The following is an 18011-nucleotide window of genomic DNA, read 5'->3' as shown; positions in this document are numbered from 1 at the left end:
CCTCCCTGTGGGATGGGCAGTGAGGCTCAGTCCCGAGGAAACTGAGGCTCCGAGTGGTCCAGGACTTTTCTGCGGGCCTTCAGTGAGTCTGTGCCCCAGCTGGATGCACGCCCAGGTCACGTGACCCCCATGCCCGGGTCACATGACCAACCCACCAACATTTCTCTCATCCTTCCCCTAAATGGAGTGTGAAACCCAAAATATGGGAAATGAAAGTTCATATTCTAAACAGCAAGGCAGACACTTTTGGGAAAAAAACCCCACGGTAACCAGTGATGGAAACAAGGATCGTTTTTTGACAACTAAGAGACCCCTATTTAAAGAACCAAGTTTCTATGAGCAAAAGGAACAGCAAACAGCAAACCAATTCTAGGAAGCCAAGAGCATTGAAGTAACTTCAGACGAGAGCTCACAAAACGCTGGCTTCGACGCCATTTGTTAGGTGAACCCACTGCCCATGCAGGAGTGTCCCCGCCCTGGTGGGGAAAGGCTTCTCCCGGGAGACCCAGTCCTTCTCCATCAAAGCCCCCAAACTGCAGTCAACTCTACACACCACGCAGCCTCGCAAAAACACGCTTAGAGTAGGGGTACATCATTCATTCTAATTAAATCCTACGAAGTTCAGCTTAGACTTGAAAATGTATTTTTTAACAATCTGAGGCTTTTTGTCCTCAGTTACGCAACCTGCTTGTTTTACACTAACTTCCTAAAACCTTGCTCTTTATTTCATATTCCCCCAGAGAGTTAAAATTTGTGTCTGGGGGTGTGGTTTTCCCTGAGTCCCCAAGGTCATGGTTCCGTCCTTCAGTAACCACAAACGTCCCAGAGAGACTGCAAACAAGCAAGACCCTAGGGGGCTTCAGCCCTGCGGACCGTCTCCCCGACCTCCGCAGGCCCCAGAGGGACTTGGGTTTCCCTCCTACCTTGGGCTGTCTGTGCTCCCTTTCATCCTCCGCTCAGGCACTGCTGCAGAGGGCAGTCTCTGCCCTTCCCGGGCTTTCGGCTCCCGGTGCTGGCTGGCACGTGAAGAGAGCCCGGCCTGGGGTTTTATCACATCACAGCTGAAATTCAATATTGGGCCTTTCATGTCTCACAGCCCACCTCCCTGGCCCCTCCCCGCACTGGCCCTCCCCCAGCCCGTGTCTTCTGTACCCGCTCACCACCCACCCCCAGGCAAAGGTATATTTCCTGAAAACTGGAAAAACCAGGTACTACCAGCCTCAGATCAGTGCTAATGAAATTAGGCTATAAAATTCAGGCCCAGGTCCCTTATCTGTGAGGGACACCTCCCCATTTGCACCTGGGACCCAACATGCACAATAAATGTATCATCACCCAAGCCCTGGATGGACGGCGGTCGGGCCATTAGCACGCCTAGGGGTTCTGATCGGGCTGACTTTGAAGAATCCTCTCCTCCTGGTCTGTTCTGCACCCACTTCCATCTCATGTATTAAATTTCAAGAACTCAAAGATGTTTCCACGTCGCATTCTATTAGCTGCTCAAGGGCTGTCTTTGTTATCTCTGTTGTCAACATGTTTTGTTGGCTGAGCTGTACAACAAGCTTCCAGACGTCAGGACGAGCAGGGCATTGGAGGCCTGTCCCCGCTGGGCCCCTGGGGTGACACCCTGTGGGGCGCAGGGGGTCCACTGCCTGGCGTCTCACCAGGTCCCCGCGGGGCCAGAGCCTTGACCTCGGGACAGTGGAGTTCAGCTCTGCCGTCTCTGGCTCAGTCCCACAGAGGGACCCCGTCTCTCCAGGACGCCTGGCCACAGCGCTTTGTCGTAAGGCCTCAGCTCAGCGGGCTCTGCCTGTGGGCAGGTGCTGGGTGGTCCATCCTCCCCCCGAGCTGCGTGTGGGGTTGCAAGCAGGAGCCCGGGCCCCTGGAAAGGGGCCCCGATCCCATGCAGGACAGCAGCTCCCCAACGGGATCGGGCCACAGAGGGACGCCAAGCAGAACCCCTTCACTGGGGCCGAGCGGACACCAGCCAATCCTGTACATCTGCGATGGAGTCAGTTGCGGCTTCATATTTCACAGAGAAAACCAGGAAAAAAAATTAAGAATATCAAAGGTAGAATTTCCTTTTGCTCGGCGCTTTGTGCTGCCCGAGGCTGCGATGAATGTGCTGGGGACAAGGGCTCGAGGGTCTGCAGGATGGGAGGGCAGGAGGGGGTGCCTGCTCCTCTCTGGTCTTCCCAGTTAGCGTTTACAGGTTTCTTGCTTGTCTTTTCATCCTTTTTTATTATCCAAGAGGCTTCTAACCGTCCTGTGTGCAACAAGTGACTTCCTGATCTTTCTGCCAAACAAGGTGGTTATAAAAGTTGAAAAGGATTAGGTGCTGAGGCTGCAGGTGAAAGTGTCTGCAGAAGAAGTTGTTGAGTTTGATCCTTCAATTGCCTCAATTTTACTTCAGACCAATTTCTTTCCCTCTTTCCCTCAAAGCTTCCGAGGACACAATCACTGGGTAAAACTAGACTGTGGATTTCTCTTTCTCTTTTCCTTCCACGCTGCAAGGCTTGCAGGATCTTAGTTCCCCGACCAGGGACTGAACCCGGGCCACAGCAGTGAAAGCGCTGAGTCCTAACCACTGGACCACCAGGGGATTCCCTGTGTATCTCTGTTTGTTTGAGGGTTTCATATGCGGATTTTTTAGAAGGAAAGTAAGAGCCCTCAGGATAAAATTCTCCCCAAGGAACAATGTGAGCAGAGCGGCAACTTCCCAGAGACAAAGGACGGAAACCCTGCGGATGAGCGAGAAGGAGACGCCTCAGGGCCCCCGCCCCAGCCCAGTGCACTGCACGTGCAGGACATCTGGACACAGAGCAGGGCCGTGCTCGCGCCCACGTGGGGATGGACGCGGGGCGGGTGTGAGGATGCGGGCCTGAGCCCAGCGCGCGGGGCCGTCTCGGGTCCGGGTGGAGAGCCCCCCGCCTGGCCCCGGGCATCGTGCCAAGCGCCCCCCAGGGACCGTCTCACCTGGTTCTCGGGGACCAGCGTAGGGGCGGAGCTGCAGTCGGTCTCAGTCACACGTGGGGAGCCAGGTCGTAGCAACTAAACTGCGGTGGGTCGGGGACTTGACCCCGTCTGGGTTCCTCAGGTGTGGGTGACCCTGCAGCGTGATGTTCTGGGTGATTATCTAAATACCCGCTTTTTAAAGAGCACTGAACCTGAGATGCAGGAGAGCCTGAAGTGCCCGAACAGTTCCTACGCCAGCCGTGGGGGAGTGGGGTTGGCCTCCCCCTCGGCCGGTGTTTGGGCCACACCACCTCCAGGTGGGCCTCTGGGCCAGCGGCTTCCTACGGGTTAGGGCCTGAGCCTGTGCTCTGCTCGGCGCGTGTCCGCAGACCAGCACCCCATCATCCCCTGTCAGCAGGGCGGAGCTCCCTCACCCCTGACCCTGGCTTCACCGCTGAACCAGAATCTGCTGTTTGATTAGGTCTCCAGGTGACTCAGATACACACAGACACCTGGGGCGGGTGGATTCTCACCCAGGGCTCCAAGCTCTGCTCGGGGGCATGTCCCCGACAGTAAAAAGACTAATATGGGGCTTCCCTGGTGGCGTAGTGGTTGAGAATCCGCCTGCCAATTCAGGGGACACGGGTTCGAGCCCTGGTCTGGGAAGATCCCACATGCCGCGGAGCAACTAGGCCCATGAGCCACAATTACTGAGCCTGCGCGTCTGGAGCCTGTGCTCCACAACAAGAGAGGCCGCGATAGTGAGAGGCCCGCGCACCGTGATGAAGCGTGGCCCCCACTTGCCACAGCTAGAGAAAGCCCTCGCACAGAAACGAAGACCCAGCACAGCCATAAATTAAAAAAAAAATTTTAATTAATTAATAAAATTAAAAAAAAAAATTGGGTTGGCCAAAATGTGCCTTTGGTTTTTTTTTTAAAAAAAAAGACTAATATGTATGTGAAGTCCCGCTATACCTATCATGCTATTACGTACATTACACATATTCACACACGTGGAGAGGAAAAAGCAGGATGTCAAAGATGGAAAAGCAGTATTTATTTCCTAATGGTGCAAAATCATTTCGGTTGTTTAAACTTTGAAAACCGGGGTTGTAGCATCTCGTGTTTGCGGTGGGGAGGTTTCTTCTCCTCGGCCATGGCCTGGAGGATCAGTGAGGGGACAGGGCCCCACGGAGCCCCTGTGCTTGTTGGGGGTTGAAGCAGAAGGGCCAGTAAGACCCCTCCCATCTCCGCCTGAGCCTTGCTGCCCCCAGGCGGGATTCTGGGAGTAGGCATCTCGGCAGCCCTGTGGGCACTGGTCTAGCCTCCGCCTCCTGGTCCAAGGCTGGCTTGTCCTCTGGCTACTGCGCGCACCCTCGTCACCCGGGGCTGAAGCTTGACCCGGACTCAGAAAACTACCCAACCTGGGAAATGAGGGCCCTGAAAGGACAGCACGGCCCCCCGGGGGCCCGAGGGAAGGGGGCCCAGGCTTTGCTGCACCAAAGGGAAGCCCAGGCATCTGAAGGGCGGATTTTGGCCTCGTAGAAAAGATAACCCCAAAGATGATAAGTTCATGGCTCTGCAGGACCTTAGCTGTTTTATTATCCTAACATCCTTGAAAAACCGCCTCTAAGTATCCAGTTCCTCAGATGCTCCTGGAAGCAGCTTTGCTGCCTTGCAGGTCCTCATCCATGAGCTGAAGGAATCACTGTTTACGCTCAGTTTACAGGAGCCGTGGTTTCAGCCCCCGACAGCTGGACCCCACGTGCCCAGTGAAGGGCAGCATCTGCTTCATCCCGGTGACCAGGCACCACCTCGGAGAAATGAGCCCGTGGGACTCAGCCCCCTCCCTTGGCATTGCTGGGTCAAAGACAACGTCAGTGTGAAGTTTCCCCTCCTCTGCTTTGCGCCTCTCTCTGCTGCGGTCCCAACCCCACCCCACCTTTTTAGATACACAGTCAGGTTCTGTTTCTCCAAGACCTCATTCGAAATGACCCATTTCCCCCCATCCTATTTTTGCTGTATTTATTTGCACGGCTCACGGGTGTGATGGCTGAAGAGGCGGCCGCCCAGCCCTCCTGGCTGGTGTGCGCATCAGCCTTGCAGCCACTGCCCTTCCCAGCCCGCCGGGCCCGGGAGCAGCCCAGCCAAAGAGGATGTGGGCTTGGTTCAGAAACAGGGCGTCTGGCCCACAGGCCGAGTGTTGCCAAACCAGAGTCTGAACGAGGTGGGTGGATTTTCCCTGCTCTGCCTCTCGGAGCTATGGCTGTGGCGGCACCAGAGTGAGAACTTGGCTAAATTGAAAACAAACAAATAGCGCTGCCCAGATGACTTGCTAATGATCAGCAGGGGTTGGCCCAGAACGGAGTCGCAGAGACCCAGAGGGCGGCCTCGGGCATGGCGGGCTCCTGTATCTCCGTGCCTCTTCCTGCATCTGTGCTCTACCCGCCCCACCTGGCTATTCTCCCCTTGGCCTTCTTGAATTTTCTTCTAGAACTTTCTGCCGAGACGTGCCCAGAACACGGCAACCTGCACCCCAAATCTAAAGTATTTCCTACGAGGGTGCTTCACCAAGTGTTTATAATGCACCTCCCTGCCTTTAGTGCAAATAGGCCGCTAGATGCCGGATGGTCCTCCAGGCTGGCCAGGGCTCAGCCTCCAGGGTTTTCGAGGCCTGAGTCCCAGCAGTGAGTAGGCGCTGGCCGGTCCAGCCTGCAACCAGTGGCTCCTGGACCCACCTGCCCAGGGAGGAAAGTGAGGGTGCGTTTCTGGAGGGCCTGTCGGGAGTCCCGGCTGCACACGTAAGTATCGCTGTTCACAGCCCCGCACTGACCCCCAACACTGGGGACTGTCCTCCTTGGAGCCACAAGCTTGACTGCCCTTCATGGTCGTGGTAAGACAGCGGCCGTCCGACTGTCCTGCAGGGAAGGACCCCGGGTCCTCCATCCCACCCAATCTGCTCCCACAGAGGCCAGCGGCCCCAGAGTTTTAGGTGACGCCAGGGGGCAGGCGTGCAAAGCGACAGGAGAGCCACCCTCTTCCTGAGCTGCAAGGTGACAAGCAACGACTGGGGGCCAGCGGGTAGTAAGGAGGGGCTACAGCGACACGCATGGCACACACAACACTCGCCACGCGTGAGTCATGCGGCGCCCACGCCGGCAGCTGTTACCCCCGTTTACAGAGGAGGAAACCGAGGGACTGAGAGCGAGGAGCAGGGCCTGGACGCAGGAGGTCTGGTTCCAGGTCTCTTCCGACTTCCAGGCCCTCCCGCTGGACACGGCCCAGGACCCGATGCTGGAAGATGGCTCAGGAGCAGAGGACGGAACTGAGTCTAAACAAGGGGTTTTTACTAAAACAAACTTCTTACCGTAGAACAGTTTTAGATCTCTGGGAAAGTTGCAAATACAGTGCAGAGCTGGGAGGTGCCTCACAGCTAGATTCCCTTTTGTTAAGATCTTACGTTAGTAGGAAACGTTTTCTCAACCGCTGAGCCTATACGGGTGCATCGTGGTTATTACTAACGTCCACACTTGATCAGATCTCCTTGGCTTTTCCCTAGCGTCCCCTTTCTGTCCCAGGACCCCCCCCGGGATGCAGACACACCTCACTACGCCGAGCGGTCCCTGCTCCGCCCCGGGATGAGCCATTTCTCCGGGAGTTCCTGGTTCTTTATCCGAGGATGGCGTCAGGACCTGGACCTGGTCAGGGAGGGGCTGCCCAAGGGGCCGGCGTGCCCGTCACTGCCCCGGGGACGGAGCTCGCGCTGCGGGGGCAGCTGTGCCTCGACGGGAAGTGGACGCCGTCACTCGCGGGGCTGCCCTGGCGTTTGCCAGGTGGACGAGCCAAGGTGGACAGACGCGGCCTGGACTCTGGCCCAGAGCTCTGCCCGGAGCCTCCCTGAGAGGCCCGGTGGCCTTTCACCTCTGGCTCTTGAAGAACTTGCCCTTCCTGATCATTCTTTCAATAGGAAAATGAGTCCAGATGTTATGACGGGCTCGGTGCTTTCTCCACTTTGAGACACACACTACCTTTTCATGGGAAGACCACCTCGTTAACATGAGGCGTCCGAGCCGAGAGCGGCGGGGCCTTCGGTGTTTGTGAAAGGCCAGGAGGGCTTTCCTGGGCCGAGAGAGCTCCCGCCGAGAGGCAGACTATCTTCTCTTGCTCAGTCTCTCACTCACACAAACTCATCACTTTCTTAGCCCTTATTAGATGCAAGACAGCAAGACATCACACTGTCGATGAACCCAGGAGTGAATTCTTATACCGACAGGGTTTATGGCATCTTTGGACCCACAGTCTCAAGGAGCCTGTTTTTAACAGACAAGCTCCAACAAGCGTCGTCTTGTAGCTTGGGCTGCGGTGCTCAGTCCCCTCTCCCGGGCACAGGCATCTCTCTCTTCGTAGGGTCTGCCCGGGCAGGAGGGCGGCTGTGTGGGTCCTGACCTCACCTCCAGGGGAAGCCTGCTGGGCTCTGTCTGCTCTGAGAAGAGCCGAGTGTCTTCTAAAAACAGCTTACTGGTCTTTGAAGTACAAACGGATCCAGGCAGGGTTTAGGAGGAGTGTTTTAAAGGCTCACGTGACACTCAGGCCCAAAACGCCCCTTAAATCTCTGTGGTTCCTAATAATCACCTTCTTACCAGGTGGCCTGGTCTCTCCTAAGTCTAATTAAATACAACGAGCTCATTTAAAAAATCACAAAAAGATTAAACTTGGCAGCTTCGGGTGTCTTTGCACATCTGCATGTTTGTGATATTTTCTTAAAGATTCAGAGTTTCACAGTGTGTTTGTGACGAGCAGGCCTGCAAGGGACCCTCATGTTTAGGAAACACGCAGACCCTCCTGCTAGAGGCTGAAGCTGACAGCTTTAGAGAAGGTGCATTTTTGGTTTGTTTTTAACAGTGATTTTTATAAATCATTAATTTTGACCATTAAAATATTAAACTAACTTGTTAGAATCAGAGACACAGCGAAGCTCAGTCACAGGAAATGGGTTTTGAAGAAGTAGGTACTCCAAGCAGACAGTCCCGATGCTGGCGCGTTTCAGTGTGGAGTCGGTCTTGAAGTAAAGCCAGAAAAAAGTCAGAAAAAGCCATTTGAAAGCAGGGGGGCATCGGTGAATTTGTTAGCACAGCTGCAAACTTGGTTAAATTAAACCCAACTGGAGAATAATCCACACACAGAGCTGAAGGAAGCAGATCATGTAAACGCAAATGAACACAATTTGAAAGCTTTCCAAGAGGAAACCATTAACCCTCAGGAGTTCTTGCAGGGGCAGGGGTGTGTAAGGAGCAGACATTACATCTCCAGGGGGGCTCAGGTGTCTGCTACTTCCCACAGCCAAGAAGTGCCAACTCCAAAATGCTCAGTGATGAAGAAAACGAGATTCACCTGAAACTCCTAGATGCTCAGCCATCCAGGGATACGAAGGCTCCTGTCCCCACCCCCAAAGCATTTCTTCGTCCTCCTCCCTGAGTATCAAACTCATGCCCAGGACAGACCTCTCTGGCTGTTGGTTAAGCTGCCATCCAGCTTGGGGTGCTGAGAGCCAGACTTGCCGCCTGAGTTTGGCAAACCTCTGCCCTCTTTGCTAGGGCCACAGGAGGCTGCCCTGGGCCCTCATTCCCCCCACCTCCCCAGACTGGTCCCAGCCTCATCCCAAGCTGTTTGTTTTTGCATTTCACACACATGCACCCTACCTGTGGCACCCCAGGAACAGAGACTGTAAGACACCCCTCCCACCAGAATTCTGAGGCCAGAGTTGCACAGTTCAGACAAGCTGTTTGTCCAAAACGCCGTGAGTGAGGAGAGGAGCAAGGGGAGGGACGGAGGGAGAGAGCCTGGGCGGGGAGATGATGTCAGTCAGCGGCAGGGCTGCGGGGAGGGAGAGCCCTCCTGCCTCCCACGGGGGTGAGATTAATTACGAGGCGAGAGCGGACAACCGGAGGACCCGAGGGTCTCGGGCAGTGATGGTCAGCGCGAGGACTGTCTGGGGAGAAGTGCAGCTCTTGCCCTGAGAACGACTGGTCCCGGAGTGGCGTTTCCTCACTCTGACCCCGTTTCCCGACGGCGGACAGGTGGCGGGCGTGGGCACGGGGCTGCGGCGACCCTCCTCCCCGGCCCGGTGTCCAGTGCGTGTGCCCCGGGCGCCTGTGACATGGGGCCCGGTGCTGGGGGCTCCGAGGGGTGGGCCTGGGGGGCCACCCGCTGCCCCTTGTCCTCTGCCTGAAGCCCAGCCGGTCCGTCTCCTGGTTGTTCTTTAACTTCAGCTCGTTCAGTCCCCTCCCCGACGTGCTTCACTGATTCCAGACAGACCTGGGGGCTCAGGAGAGTCACATCTGCAACCTCCCCGGGAGGCCCTGAGGACCCGGGAGGAAGCCCCCTCTCTGGCGGTGGCAGGGTGCCCACCCCGGTCCCTGCTGCGATCCGCATCTCCACACAGACTCACTGATCGCCTGCCCAGTCTGGGCTCACACACAGACGGGCACATTTACACGACATGGTGTGAGCAAGGCCTTACACAGGAGTCTTGGGGTCGGAGCTGCTGTTTATACAGAGTGCGGCCAGGGAGGGTTTCTGTGACAAGGAGACCTGAGGGGTGGAGGCGGCACAGACGTCCTGGGTGAGAGCCCAGGGCAGGAGGAAGAGCGGATGCAGCGCCTGCGGCTTGTGTGTGCTGGGCGGGGGAGGAGGGGCAGCGGAGGCGGCGTGGCTGGAGTGTGGTCAGGGTGCCACTGGGTGGACGGGGGTTAGCAGGCCAGGCGCCGTGCTCCGTGGGGCTCGCAGACCCGGCCCTGTCACTGCAGGGTCCCAGTGGCTTTCTGGAGCCGGGACAGATTGACAGGCTCTTCCGGGGAAAGACAGACATCTCAGATGGACATGGGTAAATGAAACCAAAGTTATGATTGAGAAGCAGAGGTCCGGCTGCTGTAGTAACTTCAGCCCGCGAGGGCACGCCTAGTACGGACAGGGCTAAGGGAGCCCCCGCCCCGTTCTCGGTCCTTTGCTGACCTCATCGCACTGGCATCCGCTCAGTAATCCCAGGAGTTAGCACTACTGTCCTTTCTCAGGGAACTGGGAGTCGTTACAGTGACGACCGTCCAGGGTACCAGCCCCAGCACGCAGAGCAGGACGTGGGCTCCCATCCAGCGGACACACAGGCTGTGCTCCTACCCACCTCCCTCTCCGCCCCGCCAGCATCATTTCCCAAGCCCTGCTGCCTCCCACGGCCGTGCCCACTCTGCTCCAACCCCAGCGGGGCACGTCCAGCCCAACCCCCGAGGAGAGGAGAGGCTTCTGGAGTTGAGTAGATCTGGCTGGTCTCAGGTCTCCTGCTGTCCTGGCACTGCCGCTGGGAACAGGGAGGCTGCCTGGCTCTGGAAAGAGAAGGTTCTGTCTTCTGCTCAAGCTCCCCGTGTCCTCCCACCCCAAACCACACGCGCTCGGGCGCTGGGGCCTGGCCGGCAGGAGCGGCTGCCAAGGGACCTGGAACTCAGCGTCGCTGGGGCTTTAGACATCCCTCCAAATCTCCCCGCCCCTGAAATGGTTATGATATAAAGTTAAACTTCGATCTAATCTGCAGCAGCCATCACCCCCCATCCCAGACCTGACCTCTGGAGGAGCCCAGGGAGGACACCAGGGTCAAGCGGCCCGTGTGGGAGTGCCGCCACTTGGCAGGACAAGCTCCTGGGCCTCACTGACCCCTGAGCCTCCACTGCGTGTCTGCGAGGAGTGACGGTGACCCATTTCACGGATTGTTAAGCAGAGTAAACGAAAGGAAAACATTGGAAGGCAATCAGTGTCCACAAAGGCTGGTTTATGTAAACATTTATTGGGCACCTCCTGTGTGCCAGGCACCTGCTACAGACCTGAGGGAGCCCCCCGTCCTCAGAGAGGGCACAGACAAAGTGCAGGGCGGGTGGTGGGCACTGCTGTCCCGTCCCCAGAGGACTCTGTCCCCTTGTTTGTGTGACTGTGAGGCTGTCTGTCCTGCTTCTTCCTTTCCGTTCTGTGGGCCATGAGAGCAGAGGTCAGGCCTTCTATTTCTTTTAGATCCTCTTACAAAACCTTGAGCAAGAATCAGAGCATAAAGAAAGCCTCCGGAGAAGCCCTGAGGAGTGTTCTTCAGGTAAACAGGAAGGACAGCCCGAGATGCACTGACCAGGCCACTGTTGAGAACCAGAAGGCAGGCAGAAGGATGTTCGGCCTGACGGAGGCCTGCATCTCCAGAGGCCTCACTTTTATTTAATTGGTGCCACAGGAGGCAAACGGGCGGTTCCTTAGGGAACAAGGACGCACATTTGTGGTTGTCTCGATTCTGTTGATTCTGTAAACATAAGGAGAGGCCAACATTCTACTGTTCTGACTTTTGCAGTCTTCACAGAATAAATATTTGCCTTCAAAACAACAACTGGGAAAGCCATCAGGGTAATGTTCTCAAGCACCGTCGCCCCACGCCCCAGCCAGTCGAAGAAGTCAGGGGCGAGAGCTGCGTGTGGTCTCTTTGGACGATGATTTTCATGTGGAAAGCTCAGGCTGGAAACCAACAGGCAGCAATTTGGGGGAAAGTTTGGTTTCTTAGTGTTGAGAGTTGACTCAAAACTGAGTGTCCCCAGTCACTGGGACATCCCTGCCTTGGTTTCCTCCGGCCGTAAAACGGGGAGCAAAATAACTTAAATGAGAGCTAACAGGGCACCAAGGCATTTGCTCGGACCTCAGGGGTCGTGGGGACAGGGCTGGCCCTGCTGGAGGGCACTGGGTAGATCAGATGCCTGCTGTGTGTTCACACAGGTCTCTCTCTCCAAATCCCTCTAAGAACGAGCTAAACTTTAAAAGAGGTTCTGCTGAACTTGAGTGACACTTACTGGACATTTTATCTCCCATAAAGGAACCCATCAGAGAAAACCACACTGTGCAAATGTGCCGTTTACACATGCCACCCTGCACCCAGCGGCCGCTGCCCACTCTGGGCTGCACTTCTTGGAGAGGCTGGCTTTCTGCAGAGGATGCAGCATCTAAGTAGCCCCAAAGTGTACATTCTGATGGATTTTCTTCATTACGGGCAGGAAGTTTTGTGAACAGCCATTTTGAGTCATTATTAAGAACTGAATCTTAAAGAAAATGGACTTTGAGAGTCCTGACGTGCATTTAAGAAAACGCGTCTCCATAGTTTTAAAACGCAGGGTTTTTCTGGGCCAGATGTGCTGTTCGTTAGGCAAGAGCACAGGCCTCAATCAAACCATTAAACCGTAAAACCCTATCTGCGGTTGGCAGCTCTGACTTGCCAGCCGGGTGCTAAACCGATCCCTAACTCAGTTCCCTAACAGCTCACCTGGAAGGAGAGGTTTCTGAATTGAACCATCAGGGCAGTGCTCTGTCCATCCAACTCCATCTCTCCCAGTGCTGGGAAGCACGTCTCCATCTCTCCAGGTGAGACCTGGGGAGTGGAGCTGACGAGGGCCCCGGGGCTGACTGCGGGAGTATCTAGCAGGGCTGCAAAGGGGTGGAGGGCCACGTCTGACTCTACAAGAACCTTAAGTGTTTCCTTTCCAGTTTGAGCCTTTTAAAAATATAAGCTACCAGTGCTAATAAACGAGCAGTTTACGTGAAAAAAAAAAATGGAAGCATGTTTCAAGTTGGAGTCTTTAAAAGTTTTCTCAGAAAGGGTCCCTCTGTCATTGTTCATTGCAAAGAGAGCAGATGTCGAGTTGAAAACCCAACTGCCCCTACTGCCCGACTCCCACCCTCCAGCCCCAGCGGCCATCCTGCCCCTTCAGCCCCAGCAGCGCTCTCAGAAAGAAGCTCCTACAGACTGACTCAAGGTGGGGTGGGGGGTGGGGGGGGGCGGGTGGATTTCAAAATATACCACCTGGTCTTGCTGTGGGCACTGACGGTCCCAGAATGACACGGGCAGCCCTGAGTCACTGTTTTGTTTGCCTTCCCACCGTCCTCGCTGAAACCCAGACTCCTCACCATGGCCTCCAGCTCTGCTCACTCCATCCCTGGTCTCCTCTCTCACCTCCTCCTGTTCACCCCGCCTTCCTTCTGCTGTAGCGACACTGCCCTCCAGCTGGGGTGGGGCGTCTCGGGTCCACCCCACCCGGGCTTTCCTTGGCCACCCCTCAGATTCCACTTCTCAGGACGCCCCTCACTCTCACCCAGGCACTTCTCCGCGCACCCGCATATTTCTTCCTGGCACTGGGTTTACGGGAGTGTCATTCATGTCTCTGGACTGTGGATCCTCTGTCCTCACTAGAAGGCAAGTGCCCCAAACAAAGTAGGGGCGTTTCCCCACCGCCCCCGGGTCCCAGGGCAGTGCCTACCGTGCAGCGGATGCTCAGAAAAGACTTGGATGAATGAGTGAACATTAAACATACATTAAACCCACCATGAAATCCTACCTTCTTCTCTCTCCCGGGCACAAAGTTTAAGAAATATGGAACTGGGGGCTTCCCTGGTGGCGCAGTGGTTGAGAGTCTGCCTGCTAATGCAGGGGACACGGGTTCGAGCCCTGGTCTGGGAAGATCCCACATGCCACGGAGCAGCTGGGCCCGTGAGCCACAATTGCTGAGCCTGCGCGTCTGGAGCCTGTGCCCCGCGACGGGAGGGGCCGCGATAGAGAAAGGCACGCGCACCGCGATGAAGAGCGGTCCCCGCACCGCGATGAAGAGTGGCCCCCGCTTGCCGCAACTGGAGAAAGCCCTCGCACGAACCGAAGACCCAACACAGCCAAAAATAAATAAATAAATAAATAAATAAATAAGAAAATCCTTTAAAAAAAAAAAAAAAAAAAGAAATATGGAACTGGAAATATGGCAACACGGACATTTTAGCAGAAAAGATTTAGCCCGATAGCTGTCAAACGGTGGCCTCTCGGTTTGCATTTGTAATCTGGATTCGCGTGCCTGTCTTCACATCCTGAGAAAGTGCTTTATGCCAGGATGAAGGTGCTGTTGGCAGAATTCTCTCCCTATGATTTTCGGGAGACTAATATCTTATTTCAGTGTTTGGGCTCACCTTTTAGTTGCTGTATCCAGCCTCTGAAAGGTGTCGACCCTGAGGGATCTGGAAACACCGCAGCTGAGCTGGGCTTCCGAGTACGGGGCCCTCACGGCCACGGTGAAGGCAGCCGGGCGGGGGCTGCTGAGTCCGTGGGGAGAGGGACTTGCCAGCAGGGCCCCTCCCTGCCCAGTGAGGGGCCCGGCCTGACTCACCGCCTGAGAGCGTCTGGAGGACCAAGCTGGCCGGGGGGCACGGCCGCCTTCTCACTGCAAGTGCGTCTCCCCGGGGAAGGCTTGTCTCCACCTCCCCACTGGACACACCTAGTGACCCATCTGCCGGAGACGGAGGAAGGCCTCCTGGTAGTTAGTTCTGCGAGAACCATGTGCCAGAGCTCTGGGCATTTCCGCGGGTCCTGGCGTGTGCCTGTCCCACCTTGGATGACCTGAGCGCCAGGCTTGGAGTACCGCATCTCTGCACCCAGAGGGCTGGCTCCAATGGGATCGGCCGCCTATTGGCCGTTCCTGGGCCCCTTGACCCCATGGTGTGATTAGAATGGCCGGCGACCTTTCTCTGACATGATGGATCCCACCTACCACCCGGACATATGTGCACCGAGCGCCCTCCGTGCTCGAGGGGGGCACCAAAGCCGCCTTGGAGGGTGGGACCCCTCAAGCGCTGTTGGGTGAGGCCCACCCTGCTCCCGAGACCCTGGCCACGCTTCTCCTGAGCTCCGACCACGTGGGGCGCCCACCCCGGACAACGCCTGTTGCCCTTGGGACAGACAGTGGAGAGAAACGCAGTGCGGTCCCACTGTCTGTGCTGGCAGAGGCCGGGCCTGACCCCCAAGGCCCCGCGAAAATCTCTCTTCATTGCTCGAGTGCATCAGACTGAACCGCCTGAAATCACCCACAGTCACCCATTTGCTCTGTAGACGAACAGCAGTGCCGCCTTTCCACCCGCTTTCCTCTGCCACCAAACCTTTGTCGGGGAGACTCCCAGAGACATGTGTGGCATCTAGGCTGACACGACCCCGGACCTGAGGTCTACCTGTCGCACCTGGGGGAGGGGTGGTCCTGGCACTTTCTCTGCTCATCCCCACAGAGGCAGCAACTGAGTGTCTGGTGTCAGCTCCCCTTCCTGCCCTCGAGGGACACAGCCTGAGTCTGGTCGCCCGGTGCTCCACGCTCGTCAGCCACGGCTGCTGTCGCATCGCCGCCTGTGCTGTGGCCATGGACAAGTCCCTCCCCCTTTCTAGGGCCCGACCCCCTTATTTGAAAAGCAGGGAAGACAAGCATGAACATGTAAAGTGCCATAGAAACGAAGGGCAGAGGCTAAGGGCCCGGGTGTCAGCTCATCGTCGCTTGCTTTATTCCGGGGGAAGTAATCTGAGATTGAATACAAGTCCCACCCGTGCATGTGAGTTCACTGGGGACAGCAACCTCGGCCATGACGGGGAGCCTCGGCCTTCATTTCCTAGTGGATCTAATGTGCTAAGTGAGCTTAATGCAAGTTAATTAACGATGCTCTTGGTGGGCGGAATTACCTAGGCAGAGCCGAGAACAGTGTCAAAGCAACGAGCAGGCAGGTGTCCGCGGGGATAACTGAGGAAACCAGGGCCGGGGGAGAGCTGCAGGGAGGTGTGCAGGCAGGACCCGGGGGGCCAGGAGGGAGACGGCGGGGTGAACATTTCATCACCGGGCTGGCTTCCAAAGCGCCATCCTCTTTACAGCTTCTGTGTTTGAATTTCAGGTTTACCGGAGTCTTTGAAGTTGGGTTCCTGGGCATTTGCCTGAGAATGAACTTCATTTTTTGGAAGCCACAAAAGTCAGAAAGAAGACTCGGGTGACCTGGCTTTCATCTGTGGTCCTTTGGGACCTCAGCAACTTTGATGGGAGGATGCACCCCAGTTAAAAGAGTCAGTGGGCTTTGCACCCCGTGACGTGGGGGACAGGCCAGGTCTGAGCATGGTGGGGCTGCACGAGGCGCGGGACACAGTGACACCCAAGGAGGAGGACAAGCCCCCACGTCTGAGCTCCACAAATACAAACATGCCGCAACATGAAAACCCTGTTTACTTTCAGAAACTGGATAGTAGCCAGAGGGTGAAAATCAAACATTTCAGGGAAATTTTATTGACTCTTTCCTCCCAAAGACATGTGCTTCCAGGATTACCCTCCAAATGTGCTGTCAGAGAATTCTCCCTTGTCATAGCCTGGCTCACTTGGCGGGGTTGGGGGGGGGGGGGTTAGGCACAGAGAGACCCCAGCTGACCAAGCCCAGGCAGGGCCCCCATCCTCTCCTCCAGTGACAAGGGACACGGGGCAGCCGTCGGGACTAATGCTCATTCCCCAGCTTTGCTGAGTTGCTCTCTTTATGGTGGACTCTGTTGAGACGTAACTTGGAAGGTTTTAAGGCTTAGAAATCTCAGCGCATTAAATTGGGTGGGAAATATTTCTGTTATTTGAATTGATCCCTTTTCTCCTTTAGCTCATGATGGATTTTTACCTCTTAAATATTTTGAATTAGCTGCAGTTTCACTCGCGGTTAGAGAATGTCTCACTGTGCGACTTCAGACTTCAGAACCTCAGGGCAGGAGAGGCCGGGCTTCCTCAGCCCCTCCCCACCCCGTTTGTCAGCTGTCACCTCCTATCCCAAGTCTCTCCAACTCCATCAAGCTCCCCTGATGGACGGACGGGGCTTCCTCTCTGCTGATGTATCAACTCACTCCACTCCTTATGGCTTTAACGTCCCTCTTGGACCCTCACCGCTGTCCCCGCTCCCCTAACACCTCCAGCCTCCACGGAGCAGGTGCAGTTACGGCGGGGAGATGGGGAATCAGCCGCTCTGGTGCCGGAACCCAAGCCGCCCCTGATCTGTCAGGGCATCGAGTGGAAACTCCTGGCTGAAGTGAGAGCTGAAGCCACCAGACGTGCATCCTCACCCGCTCACTCTCTGTCCCCCGCACCCCAAAAACACGGCGGCCATAACCTCGGCCTCAGTCTTGAAGGGAAGGTGGCTCAGGGGACCCGGGGTGGGACCCCAGCCGCTGCTTGCCTCCCCAGGAAGCAAACTTTCAGGCTCCTGGAGACCCTGGCGTCTCAGTAGCCGAGATCCCAAGCCCGCTGGGCACACAGAGTATGGCTCCTTCGCCAGATGCACAGCCCAGAGCAAAACGGGGTTTCTGCTGTTTTCCTGAAAACAAAGAACAATCTCAGGTCTTAGAACCAGTAGCGCAGACGTACAGTAACCGGGAAAGCTTGTTCAAACGCAACCTAAAAATGACACGCATTTCAAAAATGCACCCGGGCTGTCTCCCGGCAGTGACATCTCTGTCTCATCCACAGCCCAAGAGCTCAGGAAACCAAGAGGGAAGGACAAGGCTTACCTGGACCCCACTGGGGGATCCGTTTCCAATCCCAGCAGAAGATGGTCCGGGAAGAAAGCCAGGCTCCGTCCTGTCGGGGCCACCGGGTTCCCCGGTGGCCGCCGGCCGTGTCCCGGGAGCAGGTGTGGAGTGGCGGGTGGCCGGCAGAGCTGCCCGGGCTCTGCCCTGCGTGCTGTCAGCCCACTCCTCTCTGCTCCCGGGCTCCCGGGCCTCCTCCCTGACTGTTCCCGCACCTCCTGGAGCCTTCCACACACAGACTCACCTGCACCATCTAGAGGCGTCTCCCTGCACTGGACGCAGGGCCCGGGAAGGGGGCGGCGGGCGGAGGGGCCTCCCCACCGCCCCTCGCGCCTGGCTCTGACTTCCTGCCCAAAGACACCCGTGGAATCTGTAAAATCATTGACTCCCTTCTTTGGAGCGGGGGGTGAAGGGTCTTGCTTCTCTCAGGACAACCGGAGCCTTTGGGCACGGGAACACCAGAAAGCTAAATTAGCATTAAAACCACATTCATCAAAGTGTGTGCACCCAAGGGCCCCCACCGAGATGGCCGTTCACTGCTCCTGCCCGGTCCTGCCCTCCTCTCCCCACAGCTGCTGCAGGCAGAGTCACCAGGACTGCACTCCTGTCCCCCGCCCCCCCATACACCCCCATGCAACTGCAGATCATCATA

The 18011-nt window shown here is 56.4% G+C and overlaps 1 protein-coding gene across 1 annotated transcript in view; it reads right to left on the bottom strand.

The window, feature by feature from the left end:
- Positions 1-17533, bottom strand: part of EDAR (ectodysplasin A receptor) — a 54034-nt gene extending 36501 nt beyond the window's left edge. Inside the window, exon 1 of the mRNA XM_057558110.1 lies at positions 17342-17533. The gene's annotated coding sequence lies outside the window, so the exon portion shown is untranslated. The remainder of the gene's footprint in view (positions 1-17341) is intronic.
- Positions 17534-18011: the final 478 nt, after the last annotated feature.

This window comes from Balaenoptera acutorostrata, chromosome 12, assembly GCF_949987535.1.
Source record: "Balaenoptera acutorostrata chromosome 12, mBalAcu1.1, whole genome shotgun sequence".
Taxonomy (NCBI): domain Eukaryota; kingdom Metazoa; phylum Chordata; class Mammalia; order Artiodactyla; family Balaenopteridae; genus Balaenoptera; species Balaenoptera acutorostrata.
The sequence above is the reverse complement of the archived record's forward strand: the minus strand, read 5'-3'. Positions and strand labels throughout refer to the sequence as shown.